At 38.9% G+C, this 19393-nt stretch overlaps 1 protein-coding gene across 1 annotated transcript in view; it reads right to left on the bottom strand.

Moving 5' to 3' along the window:
* The window catches only part of LOC111601126, a 153057-nt gene that overhangs the window by 82659 nt on the left and 51005 nt on the right, over positions 1-19393 (bottom strand). The gene's annotated exons all lie outside the window — the stretch shown is intronic.

Below are 19393 nucleotides of genomic sequence, written 5' to 3'. Positions count from 1 at the left end.
CCCATTTGATAAGATAGGAATATAAATATAAATTATTTAATTTGACTTTATTTGTTGGAATTTCTTTGTTCCCGTCTTTTTATATTGTAAATATTTACTTGGAGTTTGCATCCGGAAATTGTGCAAATTTATAGAAACTGTCAACAAAATGAGTCGATTGTTGCTGTTTATATTAGATAAAGGTCTTCCTCCTATATGATTTGTAGGATATTTTCTTGCTTATTTACTTACTTAGTATCAAGTTCAATATTAAGACACAAAAAACTCTTCAATTTTTCAGTTGGAAATTCGTTTTTGCCAAAAAATTCACAAGACTAAAGCAGAGATCTTAGAGATTGCAGAAAAACCTTATGTGTGTTTACTATAATCATTTATAAATTGAAATAGTTTCCTTAAGGAAAGTCTTTATAGCTATTGTATAGATGATGATCCTTTATGTATATGTATAGTAATTTTCTAGGTCTTAGATAAATAGAGATCTTAAACAGAGATCTTAGCTAATATTATTACATATCAAAGCTTAAGTGTGTTTGCTTATAAGAAAACCTTTATTGCTCAAGTATATACTTTTATAGAGTATATAAAGATACTTGTAATACAAGCAAACCTTCTACTCTAGCCAATATACTCTACAACAAAAAAGTATAAAAGGAATGGCAAACACCTTCACACAGCTGGCAAATGCAGGTTTCCTACACGACCATCAAACTTAATTGCTGCGCTTTGTTGTGCCAACAACAACAACAACAATCACAATAAATTGAAGCAACCCTCGCTTGGCAATTTTTGTGTTGCCCAAAACACGCAATCGACAAAAACGAAACGAAACGAAACGAAATAAAAACGCAATGAGATGCGACGTCATCGTCATCGTCATCGTCTGTTAAAAGCTGCGACTGCTGGGCAAATGTAGCTGCAGCTGTAAATGTATCTGTAGCTGTATCTGCATCTGTACCTATATGTGCGTGTATCTGTATTTGTAGCTGTCACAAAAGGTTCAATGCGAGCAGCTGCAGCGTAGCTATGACTCGTCTTGGATTTTGGCTTTTAGGTTTATCATTGGCAGCAGCAGCTGGAAGGGCGGGGGAGGGAGGGCGGTGTAAAGAGCTCCCAGGGTAATTCAACTGTGTTGATTTGTGTCAATGTCTCCATAAAGGATGTGTGGCCAGGCTATGTGCAACAGGATGTTGCAAATTTACTTCAACACAGATGTTAAGCTGTACTTCAAGTATTTAGGGTTGCGGCTTTGACACTCCGCATAAAATTAAGGGTTCAGCAAGAAGAAGCAGAACTTTAACTGTTTACAAAGCAAAACAATTATTGAAACATATGCGAAAAAAATATAGAATAAGAAACAGTTACGACTTCCCAGAGATTTACTTGAATGAAGTCAAGCTGCTGAGCAGGCAGCTGCTGTGGCAATTAGCTTAAACACTACTTAAATTGCTTGTTTCTGCTGCTTCTTCTTCCTCCTGAGATTGAAGATAATCACAGCTACAACTTACGCATAGCTCAACCACAATCAATTTCAAAAGAAAAATGTCGGAAACATGCGAAAAAAATAAAGAACTATAAATTAGCAGAAAAAAAAAAAATACTTTAAAAAAATACTTTATGTTGCCTAAATTCCGCTTCTGGCTAAACTACAAAAAAATATAGCTCTCTCTATATATACAGTCTGTCAAGAAACACTTTACACAGTGGAAAAAATCTCAATTTTTTGACTTTATGTAAAAAAATAAAGAGTTTTTGTTTAATTTAACTAATTTTTTTTAATGGTTAACTGTTTAATAGGTATTTTTAAATCAAATTATAGAAAACAGAAACAAAAACAATAATGGTGAAACTTAAAAAACAACAAAAACTTAGATTACTCATATTTTACACTGTCAAGAAACTCTTTACACACTTCTTATATATTGTTCTAAATTTAAAATGTAAAACTAATTATAACTAATTTTGAAATACTTAATATTTAGTATGGCCCCCCTTAGCATTCTGTACATGTTGGAGTCTTCTTTTCATTGAGTTGACCAAGTTTTGAATATACTCTAGGGGTATCTTCTGCCACTCTTCCAGTACGAAAGCTTTTAGCTGTCCACGGTTGGTTGGATTCCTTTTTCCAACCTTTTTCTTTAAATAAGACCACGCATGTTCGATTGGGTTGAGATCTGGGCTTTGGGGTGGTGTATCCAAGACCTTTCCGCAGTTGTAAAGCAACCAATTACGTACATTATACTCCTTATGTTTTGGATCGTTGTCTTGGTAAAATTTAAAAGTTGGCCGATTTTCACTAATAAAGCCAAATTTGGTTGCGCTTTGGTGTAAATTTGTCTTCAAAATTTGAAAATATTGCTCGGCATTCATTGTGTTTTCAATGAATACCAATTCACCGACTCCTTGGCTGGAAATGCAGGCCCAAACCATAACCGACAGCTTTCCAAATTTGACTGTTGGAATGATATTCGCTTTGTCGTAAGCTTTAGAGACCTTTCGCCATACTTTGGGCGGACCTTCGTTGTAATACAACATTATTTTGGTCTCGTCGCAAAATATAACGTCCTTCCAATACTCCTCTGGGTGCCTAAGCATAGTAAGAGCAAAACAGAAGCGCTTTTCCACATTTGTCGACGACAGCAAGGGTTTCTTACGTGCCACTTTCGAAGAATACCCATGCCGTAGAATAGCCTGACGGATCGTTTCGTGGGACACATCCACACCACACTCTTCTTTGAGCTCCTTGGCAAGAGTTCTGGTCGAGATTTGGGGATTTGATTTGATCTTTCGCATCATAAGGCGGCTTGCCCGATCAGATATCTTTTTTTTTCGGCCACCCACACCCTTTGCCTCAAGTCTTCCCTCATTTTCCGCGCGACTGAGAACGTTGTATATGGTTTTTCTTGACACAGAAAACATTTCCACTAATTCTGGAACTGATTTGCCCAACTGCCGATTGTAGAAGATCAATTGGACAACATCGAAGCTTAATCTCTTTCCGGGCATTATTAATCAAAATTTGTATTGCTTTTATATGTGTACTCAGCCAAATTTCGCACAAAGTGAAAAATAAACACAAAAATAGAGATGCATAGACAGATTCTAAAGGCATAGTTAACGGTAAAGCCCCGTTATTTCTTAGAATCAGAGCAAAACAGATGAAGAGAACAAAATGTGTAAAGAGTTTCTTGACAGTGTAAAATATGAGTAATCTAAGTTTTTGTTGTTTTTTAAGTTTCACCATTATTGTTTTTGTTTCTGTTTTCTATAATTTGATTTAAAAATACCTATTAAACAGTTAACCATTAAAAAAAATTAGTTAAATTAAACAAAAACTCTTTATTTTTTTACATAAAGTCAAAAAATTGAGATTTTTTCCACTGTGTAAAGTGTTTCTTGACAGACTGTACCTATATATACATTTGCTTATATACGCTATATGTGATCATTTTTTGTCACTTTTAGACGCCACACACACGACTTTTCACGTATATATAAACTATATACAGAGTATGGCTAGACCTTTACACATATAGAACGCTCACAAGTCAAGTTATTGGCAACAAAAAAGATTTAATTTATATATATTTAACAAAAAAGAAACTCAAGTAACCAAAAAGTAAGCGAAGAAGAAGCAGCAAAGCTCATGCAAAAAATTGCCTCGCTTTTGACTTTTTCCTACACATCGTAAAAGCTGCTAAATTATCACAAATTTAACAGAATGAATAAAAAATAATATATGAACAGAATACGATATATATATATATATATATACAGAAGACACTCGCTAAAGAGACTTTTCAGCTATAAATATTTAAGATTTATGCTTTAAAATTTATTTTAATTTTCTTTTAAAAATAGAAAATAAATATTTTTGCATAATCCAAAAATAAGTTCTTTTAAAATAAATAAGTTTGTATAAATATATAATTTTATAAGCGTTTTAAGAAAATTTTCCATATGAATTTTTATTAAATTTGCAAAATGTCTTTTGATAATTTAAAAATATATTATAAATTATTTAAAACTTATTCATTTTAATTATCTTTTCTTAATTTTTATGACATTTTTAGTTTGGCAAATTAAAAGCAACTTGAAAAGCCATTCATTTCAATTAGCGAGTGAGCACTGTAATAAGCATAATAGTTCAGAAGACATCAGACATACCAGGCGTGTTTTCTGTGAAGATCTGCGCTAATGTCGCTTAAATCCAATGCGGTTGAGTAATCGACGCAACAAAACAGAAACAGAGAGAAAGAAGGCGAGAGAGAGAGACAGAGAGAGAGAGAAAAGTATCCACAAGATATTTGATTTGTTTTCTCTGCTTTGATGCAGGCGAAGGAAGCTGCCGTTGAAGAGGAAGTGCCCAAAAAAGAGGCGGAGGCAGTAAATCAGAGCAGCAAGATTCAGTTCAAGAAATCTGCCGCTGTGTATATATAGCTCGAGTATATATGCTTATATGTATATATATGTGGGTCCTTTTATATATTTTTCTCTGATATTTTCGGTATGTTTTTCGTACACTTTTGCGGCTGCTTCGCAAAGCCAGGCAAAGTAGGTAGTTTACCTTTTTTTATTTTATTTGGTTTTTCAGTTTTTATATCTTTAAGAGTTTTAATTCATGCGAGAGTCGCGGCTACTACAGCTGCAAGCGTCTCACACAGATACATTTACTAATACAGCTGCGCGTTCTGGTTCTCTGGGTTCGCAAAACACGCGGAGTTGGGGTTAAGAACAAAAACGCACACATACGCAAACGAATATGTTTGTGTGTGTGCATGTGTCTCTATGTGCAGGCAAAACAGAAAATGCCGCCTGAAACTTCGTAACTTCGCTTCGTGTTTATGTGCACTACAGTTGCCCCGGCTTGCGTCTCCGTATGCGTGCGAACGTGTGTGTTTCTAGGGAATTTTTATGCTGGCGTTTCGTTCTTATTCAGTTTGAACTTCACTTTCATACGCTGCAGTTTTTAATATTTTTATATATATTTTTTTCTTATATATTTCTATTTACATTAAAAATGCTTTTAAATGCATTCGGTAAAAAAACTTTTGCACATTTCACTTAGCACGTGTGGAGGGAAAAATACGTTGTAAAATATATAAATTCTTTGCTTTTTTGTTGTGGAAAATGCGCCGAAAACGAGCGCGCGCGTTTTTCTTTTGGCCGTCCGTGGCGACGTTTGCATTTGAGTAGCGCTCGCGTGTTACTGAGGCCGACGCTCACTGCGCAGATACATTTTGCTTATGGCCTGGCGAGTTTATCTGCGCGTTCGCGTATCCGTCAGATACATACTAACACAGACGCGCACTCACAACACGCACACATGTTGCGTGTTACCGCTTGGAGTTGTAGTCGCAACACACGGCTCAAACATGTTCGAAGCATACAAAACGGTTTGCAACATTTCTTTCTGGTTGGCAGCATGTTACTCGGCAACATTTGTTGAACTGCTTAAGTGAACTTCTTTCACTGCATTGTCCTTAGCAACTCTGTCACAGTATTCAAGCATGTTGCTGTGCAGCATTTTGGGCTGCCTTGTGTTTTTCAATTCATGTTGCTTGTATTAGTTAAACTCATTTACGCATGTTTCATGGCAGCATGTTGTTGAGCTGTTAAAGTCAGGTTCCTTCACGAATGTTGGTCTTCATGCATATTCCATTGTAACACGCTGTCGCGCTGCTTAAGTGAACCTCTTTCAAACATATTGTTTGGCAACATTTGCGCTGTATTTGCCAAACTCACTGCCTTGGGAAATGTTGCTTGCTTAAATATGTTGAACTCTTCAAGTATATTTGTTGCCATCTTCTGGGTTTTATGGCAAGCAAATATAGACAGACGTTAATTGTTCGCTACAATGTAGCTGTATCTATGCATCTGTATCCGTTTCCATATTTGTATCTGAATCTTGAACTTGTGTGTGGGTGCTAAATTGTTCGTTATTATTGTGTTGCTGTTGTCGTTCGCCTGGAATTTCGCGCGTTAACGTTTGTGTAGGAAATGCCTGGCAGAACATTTCTTTCTCAGGGATTTTTCGCTCGCTTCAAGGGTCTTTGACTTTTGCCACTTGCAAGTTCAAAGGTGTAAAAAAGGTTTAAGAGTTTTCTTGTTAATTGTGCATAAGGAAGAAAAGACAATGATATGTTGCTATCTATACATGTACATGTTGCTGAACTATTTTAGTGAAATATGACAATTATATGTTGCTATCAATGTATGTAAATGTTGCTAAACTTTTATAGTGAACTACAGCTCTAGAGTCAGGAACTGAATAGATTTATAGAAAATATACTCTACATTTCGCATTCAATACTCTAACCCAATTCTCTCAATTTTACATTATCTTAACCATTTCAACTCATTTCAGCAACTTATTTGCATAATCCGCAAAGCATTGCTAATTGCCTTTTAATGCCAGCCTCGCTTTATTATCTTTAGAAATTAATCATAAACAAAATAAAAGAAATGCAAAACCCAAAAAAAAAACTCAATTTCAACTAAAATTATGCAAGGGCTTGGCCAATTTTAGAACTTTTTTCCCTTTTTTTTTTTGATTAATTTTCACAAATTTAAAATTGTTTTCATATCAAAAAATTCAAAGTAGCTGCGGGCAAACAATCTCCAGCGATAAAGGCGAAAGAAAAAACAAGATTTGACAAATGATCGCAAGACGCATTGAGAAAACTTGAGAATGGCTCGCAGCAGCTGTCAAAACAGAGAGACGACGACAACAACAAAAACAACATAAGCTACCAAGTAGAATCCCCAATTTCCCCTGGCCTGCCCCAAGCTGTAAACAAATTTATGTAAATTTCATAACAAGCTCAATTATTTATATTGTAAAACATTGCACAAAATTTGAGAGGCCAAAGCACATTAATTTATGCCCAAAAAATGATGCGTAAAATCGTTTCGAGACAGAGAGCGAGAGAGAAAAAGATCAATAAAGGTTTATGGCAAATTTGTGGCCGTAAAGTCGTAGGGCTTATACCAGGCAAAGAAAAGGGAAAACTCATAAAACTTTGATGTATTTTTGGGCATTTGTCAAAGCGGCGAAACAAATTGTTCACAGCGTTTAGCAGAGAGCAGGAGGGCGGCGGAGAGGTGAGGTAGATCTCTTTCAGCTGTTGTAAAGCTTATTTATATCGATCGTTTTCCCAGCTCACACAATGCGCTTCATTTATAAGCCGAACTCGTATGTCTCTCCCTCACTCACCCTACCTACCTCCCTCCCTCCCTCTCTCTCTCTGCTCTCCTCGGAAGTTTCTTTTATATATGCAATATACTTAAACTACCTCATTGCTTTCTTCTGCTGATAACTTCCTGTTATCGATGGAGATGCATATAAACATATAGTTCTAGGAAAAAAGCGTTACGATATGAATGATATAGCTTCTACATATGGACTGTCTCTTGGAGATAAGATTAGACAAATTAAAAATGAGTAAGGCTGATTAGCATTAATCAAGTGTTATACTATTAATAAGCGACTTTACTTCTCCTTTGCCTGTTAGTAACGCAAACAAATGCTTAAAATAATATATCGAAGAAGAAATGATAATAAATGGAATAAGTGTGCTTTAGTAGAGCTTGTTCGACTAGCAACTGCTCTGAGCTCTGCCCACAGCTGTTGCTTCATTCATTCCCAACACGCACAAGTAATTACCTTAAACCCTCTTTGCCTCTGCATTTAGTAACGATCACTTATTAGTTTTAGGTTCACAAGTTTCAATTGCAATCTTAACATCCAGTAAATGGTTCTTTTATACATATTTAGGGGCGTCGGTCCCGCCTCTTTCTGCATAATATTCACAAAGCTACTGTACCCAGATTTATATTTTGAATTATCATCACACAACTAAGGTTCACTTGGTATTCATCAAGTATTCTTAGCTGCAACTAAAAAAGTCGACTTCCATTACTATCGATGGCAAAGACATTATTACAATTGTGTTATGGAAGCATCTAAAATCTTGCTTAACTTTGAGCTCTATCCAAATTCTATATAAGTTACATTTAGCCATTTCTTAGAAGTAGATGTCTTCTAGTGAAACCATCTAAGACATCATCATGCTTCTTCTCAGTCTCTAGAACTCAGCCACTAAGCCATCCATGCAATTCTATGCTCAGCCATAGCTACTCCGTTAATACTTATGTTTAGCTTGAGCTGCCTCTTTCTTACTCTGGCTTAATTATGCTGTTTATCTTCATCTTTCACTCTCACTCTCTGCCACTCTGCCCCTCCCACTCTCTCTGCGACTCACGTGCTGTCCATGGGCCACATTGAAGGGTTTTGCATAACAACATTTTGACATCAAAGCATTTAGTGGCGACCGTCAGAGCTGCCCCCAGCCCCGCCCCCACACTTAGGCTGTTTCTTGCCCCTCCTGATTTATGGTTCGTGCTACTTACGTGGCCATAAAAAGACGAGTAAAACGCAAAAGATCAGCTGCGGGTAAAAGTTGACTTTGTGCTTACCTGAAAATAAAAATAAGAAATACAGAAATTGAGAGAGTGAGAAAATAAAATTGATAGAAAATGAAAAGAAATTTGGGATTTCATATTCTGGCCTGTCTGAGCCGTAGATTGGCACAGCTGGCAGTTAATTAGCTGTGGCCTAGGCTAGCCTCTATTTTCGTATTTGCATATCGTTTTGGGAGAGTTTGAACTACTTTCGTGTTTGTCGCTTTGGCCTTTTTGCTTGCGCACAATTTATGCATTGTTTGCAGAACTCTGTTTTGTTGGCCAAGCGGCATGGCCAGCAGCTAACAGGCCGGCGGCATGGCGGCATGGCAGCCGAGCCGTGACGGCGGCAACTAGAAGCGGCTCAAACTCATTTTCCATCTGCCAGAAGCTAAAGCTGAAGCAGAAGCAGAAGCAGAAGCTTTCACAAATCGCAAACACAGACGACGACGACGTGGAAAAACAGTTAAAAGTTGCGAGTTCATTGTGGCATGCACCGACCAAGACCAAAGCGACTGCTACCAAACGCCCCTCCATCAGCTCCCTCCACTCGCGCTTCCCCTTTGAGCTTGAGTTGCACGCGTTCTACTGAACTGCCGGCTGAACTTTGCGTTTGTTATGACTTTTTAGCCAGGTTAGGTGCAGCGGCGGTTCTTTTCACAATACACTGTTCGCTAAGCCGAGTGGGATATATTGGTTTGCCCGTAATTTTAACCTTTACAGCTCTCCTAGTGAATCAAGCTTTAAATTGACATGAGTCACACAAAGCATCAGGCCACGATCCCCAGAAGCAACTCACAGTCGAGCCATTTAAATATAAATTAACAAGATTAAAGAGAGTATAGGCAGTCGTATATGCCCTTTTATTTCTACATTTTTCCATAAACAGTGTAGTAAACAGTCGTGTATACCCGTTTATATACAATTTAGCAGTCACTACTACAGTAGGAGCAATAGTCTTTCTTCTATTCTCTTCAAATTTGCTCTCGTTCTTTCACCGTCGCCAAGCAGCGCATCTATCAGTCAGTTATGCCCGTTGCAATTCCAATTTTCATCATCTATATGCATATACGCAGTCGTATATACCCGTCTATATACATTTTAGCAGCAATCGTCAACTCTTTTCTCTTCACCTTCTCTCCTCTCTCCCTCCCTACCCTTTTATCTGCCAGCGCATCTGTCAGTCAGTTATGCTCGTTGCAATCGCAATTTTAGCAGCTACTTTATAAACACATAACTGAAAGTCAACTTTTGTGTATACAGTTAGAATAATGGTGATTGATAAATATTGCCCAAGCACGATTCTCCTTTGGCTCAGTTTAGTTTAATTGAAGTCTCAAGCGCAAGGTCTCAGTCAGTCAGTCAGTCTGTGAGTGAGGCCCAGTTTGCAGCTAGGTTCTAATTGATGGCAACGAAAAGCAAAGCACAAGACTCAAGTTGTTCTTGTTCTAGTTGTGGTTGTTGTTGTTGCTTTCACCCGCCCACACGAATCGCCGCACATCAAACTGAAGCCACAGGAAGCCAGTTGCCAGCTGCCAGCTGCCAGCGGCCAGCATTTGGCAGTTAGCTTTGGCCAAAACAGTAGTTGATTCGTTGCCTAATTGTTCTGGCAGCCAAACAACATTTATGAGTTTACTTTATGAGTAAAGACTTGGCATTTTTATTTAGTTTCTTTAAGACTTTGGAGTGGGTATAATGAGAATGTGAATGGGTAACAATAGGAAGCTGAGATAGTTACTGGAGTTAGCCTCTTATAGTAACTTTATTTTATATATATTGTAGATACACTAGAAGTCGCAATCAAAAATTACAACAAATGATTTTGAATTGATTCGAAAATTAATGAGAATCGCTTTTCTGCAATCTTCGCAAAGCTCTACAGTCTACGGCGTATTCATGTTTTAGTTGGATATTTGTAAGATAAGCTCATATATTACTTCTATATTTATAAGCGCACTAAATATTAGATCTTTCTCTAGAGTATTTGATCTTCTTCAACTGTTCTAGCTACTTGCTTTTAGAGCACAGCTTGCGAGCTGCTTCCTCTTTGCGCAGTTCACTTTCCAAGGCAGCTGCTGCTGGTGCTGCAGTTCGTTGCGCCAGTTTTCTATTCTTTGCTTTCTTTTTGTCTCTCGACAATAACTTTAATTTCCCATTTTCCACTCGCATGATAAATAGAAAAGTGAATTGCCTGCAGTAAAGAAGAAAACCCAAAGAAACACACAGATCTAAACAACAACTTTCGAGTTCTCTCTCTGTGTGTGTTGAGAGATGGGACAAATGATAAGCGAGCTTATGCGTCGCACTCGTCGTAAAGTTTTCCATTTCAAGGCATCACAGTTTAGCTCAACGATTTTCCGCATTTTCCTGCTGCTGCTGCTGAAGGAGCTGCAGATAAAACATGAACACAAAATGCCAACAGCGAAAAGTCTGTTGCAGGAGGACGCAATCTTGGCAATTGCTGTCGATGCGCTCTGCGGCATGCCACAGTCGAGCAATAAAAATAATAATCGAGCCACAGCAGCGGCAGCGGCAGCGGCAGCAGCAGCAGTAACAGCAACTGCGTGGTTGGAAAGTTATAGCTACAACCGAATAGATGAAAGGCAACAGCAGCCAAGAATTGAACAACTTGGCCACTGGAAACGTTGCAGATTGTAATTCGATAATGAGAATGCGCCTTGCATAATATCTGGAACACAAGTCCAACAGGAATGCAGTGGCAAATGGCTCATAAACTTTTACACCAAATTACAGCACCTCCATAAAGAGCTCCATAAACTGGTCCAAGTCGAAAGCTCAAATGCCTAACGCAAATGCTGCCCATTAGCATTAGCAAATGGCCCAGCAAGGCCTTCTGTAGGCCCATTAACATTGAAGCAGCAGCTGCAGCAACATTTCATTTTCTTAATTCTGTTGCCTCTAAGATTATTAAATCAATTTTCCTTGTTGTAGTGGGCTAAAGGTTCTTTGGAGTCTCTATCTATGTACCTAGCTAGATCTAGTTTAATATATTTTTATATATATATTTGCAGCTATGTTTATACATGCAGAGCTTAATATATCTATATTCCTAGCTTCATAAGCAAAGTTAACACATAAATATTTTTGGCAAATTTTTAGACTCTGCCAAAATTAGGCCTTGACTTCATAGCTTTATTTATAATGAAAATATTGATGTGAGGAACTTCTTTGTCTTGAATTTCTTTCAATTGATTCTGCATGCAAATTTCATTTGAGAACACGTTTTCTTTTCTTATGTATATAAAAATGCATTCATATTTAGTCGATCCAAACGTATATATACTTTAAAATTACTAACAATAACTTCTTGTAAGGCATGTAGCTTCCAAGGCTCTCGACTCATATCATATGAGCTAACAAAAGATTTTCGGAAATATGATAAATATATAGAAAGCATATTTATCTATACAAGTAAGACTTCAAGTACAAGTGCTGGAGGAATGTCTATTACATAAGCTTCCACTAAGCCAATCTACCCAGTTCACACACCGAAGGCAGTGTATACAACAACTAAAGCGCACAATAGGCATAAAACTCGCTGAACTTTTGAACTGCAAAATGATTAACAAGATCTCGACATGGAGATTTTGTCGAGAGACCATTGAGATCGCTTTGATGGCTGTGATCGCCACGGCGATTGTTGTGTTTTGTGTATTTGCTTCAAGAGTTTTTTCTTCCAGATTTAGCAGCCGAGCATTTCGCACGCCGAAATTGATTTCAATCACTGAACAATAAACAATTTTCATAGAATTTTCATAGTTGAGTGCATTCTGCTGCCGCTGCTGACCCAGTGCTCCATAAAGCTGGCTAAACCGCAAAGCGCTGGCCAATCTCCAGCTGCAACAAGAGCAACAATCAAATTGGCAAACAAAACGCCAATCTGGCAGCGTATGAAAATAGCAAATCACTCGACGCCTGCCAACGAGTCAACTGAGTGAAACTTGCAACAGATTGTTGTTGCAGCTGAGAGTGCTGAGAGTGGTGCGACAGCTGCGCCTGCGTAAGCTTCTAATGGACGCTGCCAACGCCCACGAGTCCTGCCTGGGCGATGATTTACGAGCGGCTCCTCCAAGTGAAACTTTTTGCAGCCAAGGTGTGAAATGTTGCCCGAGCACAGAATCTTGGCCACAATGTTGTATCTCAACCGCCCTCCCTCCACCCCACTCTCTCTCTGTCTCTGATTAATCGCTGCGCTTTGAAGTTCAGCGTGTTGAGTGTCAAAAGCAGCAAAAAGCTGCAAACAAAGCGAACCGACACAATGAGCGAGTGTTAATGAAGCAGCAGTCGGAGCAGTCGAGCTCCAGCTTGAGGAGGAGTCATGGAGTGTTGCTGTCTGTCGTCTGTCGTCTGCTGTCTGCTGCTGCTGTGGGCCACCCACGCACAGTGCTGTGTGTTGCTGCCACTTTTCAGCGCAGTTTTGCAGCTGTGCATAACGGCATTTAACAGCCACCCACTCAGCGGCCATGCCCCAAGAAGGCAAACGTGCCACAGTTTATAATAAATATATATGTATATATATATAAACATAGATACGATATATATCGAGAAGAAATCTGTAGACTGAACTTGCACTTGGAGCTAAGATCTGCACAAGTGAATAAATGACTAAAGGAATGAATGAATGAATGAATGGAAGAGTGAGTGCTTGATTAATGAATCCACTCGCTTCGAGTGCTAAGCTAACAAATGTTGCATCCTTTTTGTAAAGCATTCATGATAGTTTTTGATAGCTAAATGCAAATGGGATGATTCTGCATTTATCGATTTGTTCAATCTGCAGCGTGAATTAAGATGCGAGAGCTAAAAGGAGCTCCAAGTGTTGCAAGAGTTGTCAGAGTTGCTAGGGCTCATGAGATATGTCAATGTGAACAACGAAAATGGCAAATACTCTATAAAGTGCTCTTGACTGTATTTATCGATTGCTAGTTATCGATATTTGCTGAAGTGTTGAGAAATAATTGCAGTTTCAAGTGACTTGATCAAGTTAAGCAAAATAAAACAAACATCTTTAGTGAAAGCTTATCGATAGAGATAATCGATAAATAAGTTATATCGATTTTATAAACCCCCTTCTTTAGTCACATATGTTAGCAGCTCTTCCTCTAGACCGCCTGCCAATCTCTTGCCTTTCTTTTGCACAATAATCCGCTAAACGAAGGCAGTGACCCCTATTATATAAGCTGTCGATTAACATTGGACTCAAGTCAAGCACCCACCCAACGCAGCAGCCACATAACTTGCTTAGATTTCACACCAAGAAGCCGCACAAAATGCGCTTAGCTGCAACAACTTTTACCACAAATCGGATTTCCTGGCAGCGATTTGTGGCTAGCCAAACTGGGAGACGCAACAAGAGAGAGAGTATAAGAGAGAGGGAGAGAGACTCTCTAAGGCAAAGTAGTTCATGGTAAAAGTGCCACTGAACCGGAGCAGGAAGAATCGTTGCAGTTTGCGCATTGCGAATCAAATCAAATCAAAGACAAATGCCACAAATATTTCCCAAGGAAATGCAAGAGATTCTTTTTTCTTTTTGCTGTTTCTGTTTCAGTGGCTTTTTCTTGAGTTTTCCTAGAAGCGCGCGCTCTGAGGAAACGCCATGCCAAGCCGACAAGTTTTCCCTTATTTGATGATGTTGCCCAGTCGCAACAGTTGACAACCAGTTTAGTTCGGGCCAAGTGCAACGAGAATAGAACCAACTAACTGCCAAACGATGTTTGTTAAAACAATCACGAAACAAGAGACAAAGCACAGAGCAGAGCAGAGCAAAGCAGAGGCCAAACTTTTAATAGCAAGGAATATCACAGATACACTGACAGAAACAATTGAGTAGGAGTAGCTGAACGGATTGTCTGTGTGCTTATAGAAGTGCCTGAATCTATATCTATATAAGATCTAAGATAAAAGTGGAGTGTGAGTGGAAATGTGAACTGTTGCGATAAGTTCAAGCAAAGCTGCAATTTAACTTGATTGAAACAGAGAGGGAAATTAATTGAAGTTTGATTCATTTAACAACTTACTTTAAGCAACTTAACTTAATCCTTTCCGATCCACAAGTCTTACCTAAGGCTTATTCATATTTTATATGACATTTTGCACTGTGTAACTCGAAATAGATGAGTAAGAACCAGCCGCAGCATGAGCTTTGCGGCATGGGGTGTGGAAAAACTCGTTTGCCGCGCTTTGATAACGTGCCAAAATAGCAAAATAGCAAAATAGTTGAAAACGCCAGCTGCAGAGGGCCAAACTAATTGCGCAGAGGCGCGCCCCGCCAACAAAAAGCTATAATGGTAGCTGCTGATGCAGCCAATCAGCTAGAAAAGGGAGAGGACTGGCTGACTGGCTGACTGACTAGCCAGGCAATTGGCCAACCGGAGAGTTAGATCTCATCATCATAGCCCCATTGCATATTCATAGTCATAACGAGATGGGGCCTCGGCGACGAGTTGCTTGTAGTTTTAATTTGGCTCGCCGCCGTGTTCACACGTCGTGCTGCAGCTGACCCACTGGCTGCCCTCGCCACTCCGCCCCTCGCCTGCTTTTTGGCTAACTGCTCATTTGCCTGGTTATTTTAATTAACCCAAAAACAATTCAAGCAAGTGTGCAAAAAAGCTGAGTAGAAAGATATATCGGGGGTTCCACAGCCAAGTGGGGTGACAATATAGGAAATGTCTAAATACGAAACGTTAGACGGGCAAAAGATTATGCAGCCGAATGGGCATAAATCAGCGTAGAGGCGGAAAAGAGGGCGGCAGCGGCAGCGGCAGCTAGCAGACGGAGAAGACGATGGAGGCGAGGCAAGGTAAGTGTAACTGCAAAGCGGGCTAATGAATGTATCTGGCAGATACATCTGCATGAAGCGACCACGACAAATAGACTTATAAAGCAGCTAGCCGAAATGCAAACGCCAACTGGAAGAGGCAATAAAAAGCGTTAACAAGACAACAACCAGCAACGAGAAGCAACAACAACAACGGGCAACAACAATTGACAATGTCAGACAATAAAATACACTTAGCTTAAGACAAGAAACTGAAGCTAGCGAAGATAAAGGCGAAGAGTAAATACCCTGCAAATGCTGAGCATAGAGGGAGTATACATGGAGTGATATATGAGAGAGAGAGAGAGAAATATAGAGTGAAAAATAAAGAAACAAAAGTAAATGCGTAAGAGCGAGAGATATGAAACAGAGATGATCGAGAAGAGAGAGAGAGAGAGAGAAATATAGGCAGAAATATAGAAAATAACATAGAGTACAACAGCAAGACATAGACAGAAAGAGAGTGAAACTGACAGAGGGAGAATAAAGATAGACAGAAAAAGGAGAGCGAGAGAGAAAGAAAACGAAAAAGGGATAGAGAGACTTGAGGCAAAGAAATAAATGAATCGTAAGCTAAAATTGCTACATATCATAGCATAAGCACAGGTCAAATTAGGTATATGATAGAGTCGCTGGATCATGATAGTTTTATCAATATATTATTATATATTATTTTATCAATATATATCAAATTAGATATCTGATAGAGTCGCTATATTAACAGCCTGACATTATTTGAGGAAAGGATTTCAATCAAGCTTTGTTCTCTGCAACAGAAAAGAAGAATCCCATGGAAGAAATTCAGTCTCGCTCTGGACATATTAGTTCAATGCAGTTCAAGTCAATGTATTATTATTTGCAAACTGTGGAAGTTGTGTGACGTCATCTATGTCAGCAAGCATGAGCTCTCAAAGTCATACTAATCGTCTCAATCTTTATTTAAAATTTAAGTATACTTTATATTCACTTCAGTTCCATGGAAACATAGATGTATCTCGTATACCCAAAACAAGAGTACAAATAGACTACCTTTTTGCTAGGCTACCTAGAGCAAATGGGCGCATTAGCCCATTTCTTGGCCTTCAGACAAATGCCGCTTAAATTTGTTGTTAACAATTCTGGGACCAAGCGAAAGACATAAATTTTATAGAGAGTTGCCGCTATGGAGACGGGGGCAGTCGCTGTAGAGAGGTAAGTCTGTGCTGGCCACAACGAATCTAGGTCACCCCAGGTCGAGCCAGAGGAAGTTGCGCGTGATCCATTGCGGATTCGATTTGGTCAACTCCCGTTGCAAGACTTTGGCATTAATCAATTTGCAATCAGTTGGCAGCGCTCGATGCGTGCGCAATTCTCAGCAGACTCAAACGACTCAACGAACTGGCAAATGTTTTTTCATTGCCAACTCGATCAGTGCCAGCCACATTTTATGGACTATCTTCAATGCGGTTGCATCTCTTGGCCAATCCGGGAGTCAATTGACGGCAAAGTCCGTCCAAGCGCAGCGACTTTTGTGCCTGGAGCGCAATTCCCATTCCATTTGCTTTTTATCAATTCACACTCGAAAGCAATGCAAATACAGTCCAAAACAGATGCTAGCTAAGTTGAGGCAACAAAGCGATGTGTGTGTGTGTGTGTGCCACATACCAAGTACCATTCAATCACAAAGGCTGCATACATTTGTGATTCATTGCAATGGGAATAGAACGAATCATTAGGGAATTCTACATGTGCTGATTCTTGACTGAAGTTCAGACCATCTATTGTCAGGCAACTATCGATAACAAAGCGCTATAACTATAGATAAGTGTGATTATCGTAACTATAGATACAAATATCAAAATTATAGTTATCGAAAGTATCGATAAAAATCAATTATATGAAAACTGTCGAAAACTATTCAATATCATGACCATATCTAAGGCATTATTGGTTGCGTCCACCTGCTTACCTACATTTCGAATATCCACTCCAATGGCCCTACCCCTCCCTCCACTCTCTGTCTCTCTCCTCAATCGATTGATAAGCAAACAAATTATGCAAAACTAATGTAATATTAGTGTTACATAGTTCCATAGTTAGCAAGGCAAGCCAAGCTAATAAACTAAGCAAATGCAGTAGCTCACACGCACTAACTGTCTGAACAAATCAGTTAAGACCCTCTCACAATAGTGCTAAATAATAGAACTATTACTTCAAACAAAACGTCGCGACACGTCGCTTCGTTCTGCACTGAAATTAATCATTATTTGGGTCACTCGAGAGTTTTCCCAACACACTTTCTACACTGGCCGTTCTCCGGGGCTACGGGTCTTAGCTTAACGGCTCTTAAGTGCTATGCCATATATCAAATTTAGCCACATTTATAACCCTATGAAGCTCATCAGCAGCCAGCAGCCAGCAGCCAACAGCCAGCAGTGGCTGCCTCATCATCCGCTCCCACCATAACGTCACGTCATTTCATGCATTTTTTCCCTACTCTCCGCTTCTTCTTTTTATCATTTTATGAGCTATTTCATAAATTTAATTTTCTCCATAGTCATTGGCAAAACAACATAAAGTCGTTAACAAGGTGGCGAAAAACAAAATATTGTCTTCATTAATCAGCAACAGGCAAAAGAAAAACTACAAAAAACAAAAGGAAACAAATACGAAATACTAAAGCGCAAGCTGAAGGCACTAACTGCTGGGGCATCTTGTGCCGTCTGCCGCCTCTTCTCCCACTCTAATCCCCCCTCCCCCTCTTGGCTCTTGGCAATTGGCACTCATCCGAGTCGCGTCTTGAATTTGAGCCAATTAAATGGCGACACTCGCAGTCTTTAGCTGCAGACGTGGCTCTGGCTGTGGCTGCCACACCATCCGCCTTTCCCTTTTCCTCAAGCCTCGCAGCCGAAACGCGGTGCTAATGATGAACCTGAATGATTCGCTCGAAACGTACATGAATTTTTCATTGTTCGAGGCGAAAATCAAGAAAACGTTAATAAAAACTGATACAGTTGAGTATGCTCGACTGCCAGTTGCCCTGTAAAGATCTACGATATATCTAGTTACGCAATTTATCGATAACATCTTTCTTTGGCTCTTCGATGCAGTTCGAATCACATTCCAATATAACAAATATTAAGGGATATCTTTTCTGCATCAATATACATATCTGAAATAGTTATCGATAGATGGGAAATAGTGAAACTTATCGATAACATTTAGCAACTTTCATTATCAGTATATATCACACTATTATAGTTTCAATTATGGTCATAAAAACAAATTGAGCAAAACGATATTTATCGATTGTTTTGCAATTGTGAAAATTTAACAATAGTTTAAAGATATTTTTCTATTATACGCAATTAGACCCAAAGGCAAAAGTTTAATTCTAGGTACGTCATTTAAAAGATATCGTAAGAGTTATCGAAAATCGAAAGTCAAATGAAATCCAAAAATTCTGTCAGAATAAGGCCTTGTAGACTTCAATCTGTTTTCAACACTAGCACAACTACATAATACCCTGCCAGCGCTTTCTCAGCTGGCACAGGGTATTGAAATCGAAATTGAAAACGATATCAAAATAAATTGTAGCCGAACGTTAGTTTTGTGTTCAGGAGTTGATTTTGGCTTCTTTTTTTATTGTTTTTGTTTTTAGTTTTATAGCCGAAATTTATAGTAAACTTTTTCTTCAGTTTTCATGAGTTTTATTGGCATTTCGATTGGGTTACAGTTATCGAGTTTTAGTTTCGATTTCCTCGATTTGCAGTTTGAAAATTTGAGTAGAAATATTTTCGATTGCGGCTGCCTTTGTTGAGTTATTTTTTATATTTCCCGCAGTCGGCTGGAAAATGTAATTATGACAGTCATAAATTTTATTTGACTTGGACTTGAGAGCACTGCCTCAAAATTGCCATGGGCATGTGTGGAGCTTGAGCTCGATGACGAAATCTTTTGGATCTGTGCTCGCCAATGACGTGGTTTTTGACTTTTTGGTTTTTTAGTTTTGGGGCAACACATTTCGTTCGATCGAGCACCCAGCTTCATCAGCTTGGGGTTTTGGGCGCGACTTTGGGGCTTTGTTGTCTGTGGTAATGACTTCATTTCGGTGCC

This window comes from Drosophila hydei, unplaced genomic scaffold (genome assembly GCF_003285905.1).
Source record: "Drosophila hydei strain 15085-1641.00,03,60 unplaced genomic scaffold, DhydRS2 tig00008140-arrow-arrow-pilon, whole genome shotgun sequence".
NCBI lineage: Eukaryota > Metazoa > Arthropoda > Insecta > Diptera > Drosophilidae > Drosophila > Drosophila hydei.
This window is presented reverse-complemented; position numbering and strand designations above follow the sequence as displayed.